Consider the following 7,500-nt stretch of genomic DNA (forward strand, 5'->3'; position numbering starts at 1 on the left):
GGTTAGACCCCAGAATAAAACACCTTTCGTACCCTACCACACACCATTAATATCGCAGAAATGTCGTAGGAAGCAAATGCCCGGTGCAAGCCAGGATTTGCAAGTGCCCTCTTCTGCCACAGTCCAGAAAGTCGGGCCCAGAGTCCTCGTTGTGGACAAATACCTCCCCTCTTTCCAAGGCCAGGCTCTTCCTGACCGCATCGGACGGACTGTCACCTTCTAGAAATGTCATATGACCGAAAAAGAATCATGCTAGTATTTCATTATTTCCAAGTGTCAGGCCCTCCCATCTCTGTGGCCTGTGGGGAAGGTGCAAGCTCGGTAAACAGCCTCCATATAATGAAGTCCATGTATGCAGCAACAAAAAACAATTTTATATGCAGACAAGGCCCGATTTCATAAGAAATTACTTATGCAGGCGTTCTGCAATTATCCTGTGATACTTTCAGGCAACAGTCTGACAGCAGTTGTGCAAACAATAAAGGGATTACAGAAATAAAAACAAATAATATTACACACACAGAAACTCCATGTTGCATGTGGACGGGATGAAGGGAGGATTCTGAAAGGAATGGGGCCGGGCAGAGGCCAACAGGAAGTGAAGCCCAGGGACAAGTCGACCCCCTTCCCAAGTATTTGGACTAGGCCAAAGTTTGTTCTGGGAGAACTTGAAAACACTCCACAGCTACCTGGGGGCCTGTTCCCAGCTGTTCCCCCATCTCTTGAAATGCTGGTCACCTCTCAGACTCTCAAGTTCCTCATCTGAGGAAGCTTAGGGCACTGGTCCACTTTGCAGGAAGGGGCCCTATTCTAGGACAGAGATGGTCTGGGCAAAGGGAGGAACAGCCCTGACACTTTTTCTCCCACCCCTGCTGTCTTCACAGGACAGAGAGCATCTCATCCTTCTGCCCTATGCCGGGGTCAGCACAGGCTGCCGCCCTGTCCTGCTACAGCCCAGAGAAAGTTCGCTGTCAGCATGGTGATGGATCGGAACTGCCGCTCCCTATGCACGAGTGAGAAAAGCAAGCAGACCAGCCATACACGAGGATCCACCGAAGACTGGGAGAAGGCCGAAGCATTTTCCCAAGCAGCTCCTGCACGACTGGTGTGGGGCAGGTGGAGCTACTGCCACCTCACTCCTCCACATAGCAGACATGGGGACGTGCCCTGTAACCACATGTTGGGGAAACAGAGAGGAAGGTGGGTCTAGAGGCCTGCCAAGGGCATACTGGTCACTGTCCCCAGCAGCTAGGTCTCCATTGCTGCCATCCTCTGATGGTGGTTATCCACACGCAGCCAGGAGCTGCACCAGGCCTGCCTATAGCACGTCTGACTGGAGTCAGCGGTAAGAGAGCAGAGTGAGGAGCAGAAAGCCGTGGGAGGCCAGGGAGCTGCCAATGGCTAGTTCCCTTTGCACGTGACATGCTTCCAGTTCTGGCCTGTCCTGTGGACAGCTCGGGGTCACACTAGCCAATCCTTACTGAGCACCCACTACGTGCATGGCCTGCACTCAGCACAGAGTACAAGGTTCAAAAAATGCAGGCTGTGGCTTCACCCAGTTCACAGATATGCTTGGGTTTGAAAAAGTTTTTGGAAAACTTAAGTTACTTGGCAGCATTAGAAAATAAAGAAAACTGACTTGTTTTTTTCTGACTTCTTAATAAAAACTCTGAAGACCTAAACAAACTCTGCCTGCACCACTCTAAGCAGCTACAGTCGATGGAAACTGACAGGCAGTTGCCCCTTTGAGAGGGATCAGCCTTCCCAGTCTGCTCTGGACACTCAGCTTCATGCGTTTACCACCTGAACCCAGGATGTGGGTGTCTGACCCTGAGAGGCCTGCCCAGGGGACACAGTGACAGTGAGGCCATGCCTACATGGGTGACCCTTCCCAGAAACACATTCAGGGGCAAAAATCTGTCTGAATTGGCTAAAGCACTGACCGGCTCTGTCCAAAACATTTGGAGTTTTGTATCCCTATAATGGATTTGTTGGGATGCCCAAATTACCTGTTACAGGTACCGGGAATGCACAACCCAAGTCCTGGCCTACTTATAGCCTGGATGCTGGAGTAAATCAGACCTGGGTAGGCTTGGGGTTTTTTCTCTTTCTCTCTCTCTCTCTCTCTCTCTCCTTCCTTCCTTCCTTCCTTTCTCTTTCTTTCTTTCTCCCTCTCTCTTGTTTTTGCCAAAGGACGTGCACATTTGTGAGAGAGGCAGAGAGCGAGGCAGAGGGAAAGTGAGGAATCACCCCCTGGGGAGATGGCCACATGCAATCCTCTCCTCCATTCTCCTCGTGGGATTTTGGGCACGCACACACACATGCCTGCTGTGATTCTCAAGCCACCAAGTCAGAATTCAACTGCAGTCAGCCACGTGGAAATCCAGTTACCCAACCACCACACCGCTTGCTGGCCCCAGCCTTGGGTTTTGCAATCCCTGGATTCCAGAAAATTTGAGGGAAAAGGTGGATTTGTCATATACGAAGTTTGCTCGAACTAAGGTGCAATAAATTATAATGATTATAAGCTTCAAACTTAGTCAATCAACATGCCAACAAATGATGGATAACCACCCAGTGTGCCAAGCACTGCACTAGGCACTGTGGGAGCTACTGAGATGAAGAAGACACACATCCCACCACCCAGATACAAGCTGCTACCCCATTTCAGCTGAGTGCCACCCAAGCTGTCTGGAACTGCCGGAAGGGCGGCTCATTGTGCTCAGTTAAGAACTAAGCTGGGCACAAATATATAAATGGGTTCCAGTTCTGGCTCTGCCAAATCACTTGCTGTGTAACCCTAGGCAAGTCTCTTGCCCTCTCTGGGCCTCCGTCTTCTCGTCAATAAAACGAAGATGGCTTTGATCACAAAGGTTTCTGCCAGTCCTAGGGTTCTGTGGGCCCTGAATGATCTAGAATTGCTGAAATGGGATCTTCTTGGCCAGAGCATCCCCACTGCCCAAGGAGAAAGGCCTAAACTGTAACCACCCAGACTCTACTCTTAAACTCGTCCTGCATGTTAGTAGAAGACTGTTCAATTTTCCCTGCAGTGAATGAGGGATGCCTACACACCCAGGAGGGCCACAGTCCTCCTCTGGGTATAGACTTAGTCAGACTCAGGCTCACGGATCAAAGGGAGCCTCAGAATCCTCCACCTTTCACTCTGTCCATGCCCCCAGAGCCACGGGGCTCATACCTCTCTGGGCTACAGAAGGAGCTCATGTGAGTTGTGGGAGCAGCCACAGCACTGCTGCTCTGAGTGCAGGCCCTGAGCTACCTTTCTGCATGCACGGGGCCTGCAAGTCCTGCCTCTCAGCTTTGGGTGAGTCACCAGGCCATCCTTCTGGTGGAAAATAAGGCCACAGTAAGCCCCCCACCCGCTCAAGCTACTAGAACCCTGGGACCTTGGATCTAGGAGCATCTGCACACCTAAAGAGTGGGTTCTCAAGATACTCCCTCTGGTTGAAAGCAACATAGACTTCAAAGTAAGTTCGCACTCACCACAACCTACAAAGCCACGCCTGAGGTGGGCCTCCACCTGCCCACCCTCTCCCCAGAGCTCACTGTGCTCCAGCCATGCTCGCTTACACTCTATCCCCCAGAAAAGTCCTTCCCCGCCACAGGGACTTTGCACTTTCTGTTCACTGTTCTAGGAATGTTCTTCCCCAAACCTTCACCCTGCAAGCTCCTCCATGTTCTACAATGTCCATTCTTCAGGGGGCCTTCGGCCACTGACAGACTCTCAAGGACAGATACTCCCCTCTCCTCCTTTCATTTTCCTGTTTCCATGTTCTCATGACAGTCGTCACTACCTGGCATCATCTTATCCACTGGCCACCTTGTTTACTTCTTCCTGCCCTCAATCCCCATAAGATACACTCTCAGGGGCAGGGAACTCATCTGTCCTGTCCAGTGCTACACCCCATGCTGCTTACTAGCTAAGGAATCAGCCTCCAAAATTAGGAAGAATCATGCTCAACACACCTTGGTCTTGGGGACCAGCAGATGACATAGTGGTTATATCACTGGACTCGCACATAGCTAACCGCAGTTCAAGACCCAGACCTGGTGGCTTGAAAGTCATGCCAGGTGCATGTGCATGTGTATGCCCAAGATCCTGAGAGGAGAGTGGAGGAGAAGGGATTGTGGCATGGCCATCTCCCACCCCCCAGGGGGGGGATTTCTCACTTTCCCTCTCACTTGTCTGTCTCTGTCTCTGTCTCTCTCTCTCTCTCTGGCAAGCACACACACCCTAAGGCAAAATCCTCTACCAGGAAAAGATAAAATCCTTGGCTTTATCACCTACCCCCTGTGCAACCTGGGCCAGGCCATTTAATTTCTCTGATCTCAGTTTCCACATCTGGAAAATGGAACTAATAACAGTATCTACCTAAAGGATTTGTGAGCATTAACTGAGAGAATTCCAAGGAATGCTCAGACCAGAATGAATTCGACTCCATCTCCCTCTAGAATCCTCATGACCTCTGATTTAGATTTTCTCCAGGACAGGGGTGAATCATGAATGGGCCTTTCGTTTCCCACCTCATCAATGGCTACCAGAGGGGTTAATAGAGATCTCTACTTCCATGAGCCCAGAGATCTCCTGGTGAAGATCAGATACGACGCAAAGCCCCACACACATGTGCAGGGCTTATCATCATTATCACATCGAAATTACAATGATTCACTCCCTCCGCTGTGCTCCCCGAGTACCTCTGCTGCAGCATGTAACTAAGGTAATTACTGCCACGGAAGGCCGTTGACTCACACATCTGTACCAGGATGTCAGGGCCAACTTGGGACCCCAGAGCTGCTGTGGGATTGGCATCCTCTGTCCAGAGGGCCCACTGCCTGCAGAATCCTGCAGGTACCTGAGGTAGAGTGGGAGACAATATGTCTGTCGCATGGAAAGGAGGACCTAGGGACTGTGAGTGCCATTTCCTTCAGGAAGCCACGGGGCCTCGTGACCCAACCTTATGGTGTTTCTGAAGAAGAAAGCAATAGAGGCCAGACAGCCATACCTCACAGGACCGCCCAAAATCTTTGTGGGAAATTTTCTGGAAATCCCAATTGCAGTGGGACAGGAAATCATTTTCTGGTGTGGGTGAGAGGTCTATGACCAAGGGGTCGCCGGAGTTTTGTGGTCATCGGTGCGTAAGGGTAACAGTCTGGTCGTCCCAAAGCTCTGGTTGTATCGTTTCCTGTAAGGGTTCAACAAGTCGGGTGTTCTTTTCAAAGACTGGGAGTACAGTGATGGAGACGGGGAGCAGAAGGAAGGGCCTCCAACAGGGACCTGCAGAATGGGCCCCCTCAACCCTTCTCAACAACTCAGCACAGCGCAGGCTACTCGGAGTAGAGCCCACTCCAGGCCTTGAGAACACTGCCCTCTGGGGCAGGAAAATCAGCCAGAAGCTGGGAGGGAGGTGACCACATGTTGTCCACCTGTTCCTAAAACCTGTCCCCTTCCTTGGTCTCCGGGGGACCACATTTCTCTCGGATATAAAGTTTCAATCCCACTTGCGGTTCACGTGACCCCAAAATTATTCCAAGATGTACATTTTTCCATAGAAAAACCTCTCTGCCTTCTCGTGGCCAATCCCACAGCAAACCACATAATTGTTCTTTATCTTCAGGGTATTCTGGAACATGCCAAGGTGATTAACTCTTAAAAATGCATGCCTCCAGGACAAAAAACCTGGGGAGGCTGGAGACGCTGTCTAGTCTACAGAAACCAAGAAGCCCATGCAAAAGACACCTTGGTCTCACTCTCAGCGGAAGTACAGGTCACTCCTTCTGTCCCCCTTGGGTCTCCAACACTCAGGTGGTTCCTTCTCCTCCCTTTCCATCCCAGCAGGGGTCAGGGGGAATGGCCAGCATCCTTATAACCCTGACTCCTCCACCTCAACAGGCAACAGGATGTGGAATGTTCCAGAACAAGTCGGTGTGCTAGCTCCACCCCCCCCACACACACACCCCCGAAAGCCAGTCTCCCCACCTCCCCTACCTGAGGCCCTCAGCAGTGATGCTAAACTGGGCCCTCAGACACTGCGAGCATCCACGCAGCAGAATCTCCACCATCAATGTAGCAGCTAAATATTGTAAGACTCCTAACTCCCCCATCTGTGTTTTGCCTCCCAAGAGGGAAAATAGTCTTCGCAGACATTCCCTTATCTGGCAGGCAAATTCTAAACCTTACTGGCAACTGCAGGCTTGTTTTCCCAACCAAACAGCTATGGAACCAAAAATTGTTCCTGCCTGCGATATGCTGAGAAGGGAACTAGCCAAACAGCTCAGTCTGGAAGCCTAGGACCGGGAAGCTCGTGGGTTGTCACCATCGTTGGAGGGGACCCAGTGCTCCACAGAGTCACGAGTGCCAGGGGAGGCCCGCCCGTCCGCTGACGGAAGCTACAACTGCTGGTGTTTGCTGCTCCTTTTTCTTAACGCACAATACACCCACCAAGAAGCTGATGGAAAACACTCACCGCAGTGTGAAATCAACACTTTCTAACTCAAATAAAGGGGGTTTAAAAAAAAAAGGGAAAACTTCCAATCCTTCTGCAGAGGATATGTTTCTCCCACAAGATTGCACGAGGGAGCCTCAGAGCCTCCCTTTCCATTTGATGGTAGGTCCCTACATTTTCTTGAGCCTTTCTCATTCTGAATACTGGAACCCCGCACCTGTGCCGTTGCTAATAAACCAATATCTGATGATAACGGTGGAAGCCTAATTGATAGAGGCCTTTATCGACTGGCCTTGATGTCTATCTGAGGTTCTCAACAGCCAAGATTTAAATGTTTCATTTTATTTTTAACTTTCACTTTTCCACATTTCAGCAATGTCAGGCAAAGAGGTATGGTTTTACTATCAGAAAGAATCATGGTGCAGAATAATTTATGACTTCAGCTTGGGCTTTCAGAAAAGCTATTTCAAATCTTCACTTTGATTTGGTTGTATCAAAACTACTCAAAATAACAGCAGCACTTTCTTGGAACCAGAATATGTTAGCAGCACCTCAGGATTTTGAACTGAAGCCTCATCGTTATCCCAGAAGAAAACTTCAGAAAGGAATGAAGCCACCGAAGGGGAAATAACATTTTTTCATGATCCCTTTGTTCCTCCTCCCCACTCACCCCCGAACACACCCAAGCCAGAAAGGGATGCCTCCCTCCCATGGGAAGAGTCCGATGAGCGACCATGTACCCAGAGCCTATTGGCCAAGTACAGAACCCTACCTGGTCAGGAAGAAGCTAGGAGTGAGCCCCTGGCCTGCGGGGAGATGGGGACCGTTTGGTTTGAATTTGTGTTAGGTCCACGCAACAAAGCAGAGGGAAATTGGGGGTGTCCAGGGTGAAAGTTCTAACAGCATTAGACTTACCTTAACAGTTTAACTGCATACTTGTCTTAAGGACTGTCAGTCTGGTGAGAAAATACCCCAGAAAGGATGCAGTTGATCCAGGCACTGACAGATTGCCAGAGGGGCGTCCCAGTTCCCTATCACA

General features: G+C 50.3%; 1 protein-coding gene across 1 annotated transcript in view; it reads right to left on the reverse strand.

Annotated features, from left to right (window-relative positions):
* ZNF536 (zinc finger protein 536) overlaps nucleotides 1–7,442 on the reverse strand; it is a 217,210-nt gene extending 209,768 nt beyond the window's left edge. The window contains exon 1 of the mRNA XM_027768070.1: nucleotides 7,377–7,442. The gene's annotated coding sequence lies outside the window, so the exon portion shown is untranslated. The remainder of the gene's footprint in view (nucleotides 1–7,376) is intronic.
* Between the last annotated feature and the right edge of the window lie 58 nt (nucleotides 7,443–7,500).

Source organism: Tupaia chinensis, unplaced genomic scaffold, assembly GCF_000334495.1.
Source record: "Tupaia chinensis unplaced genomic scaffold, TupChi_1.0 Scaffold145396_1, whole genome shotgun sequence".
NCBI lineage: Eukaryota > Metazoa > Chordata > Mammalia > Scandentia > Tupaiidae > Tupaia > Tupaia belangeri.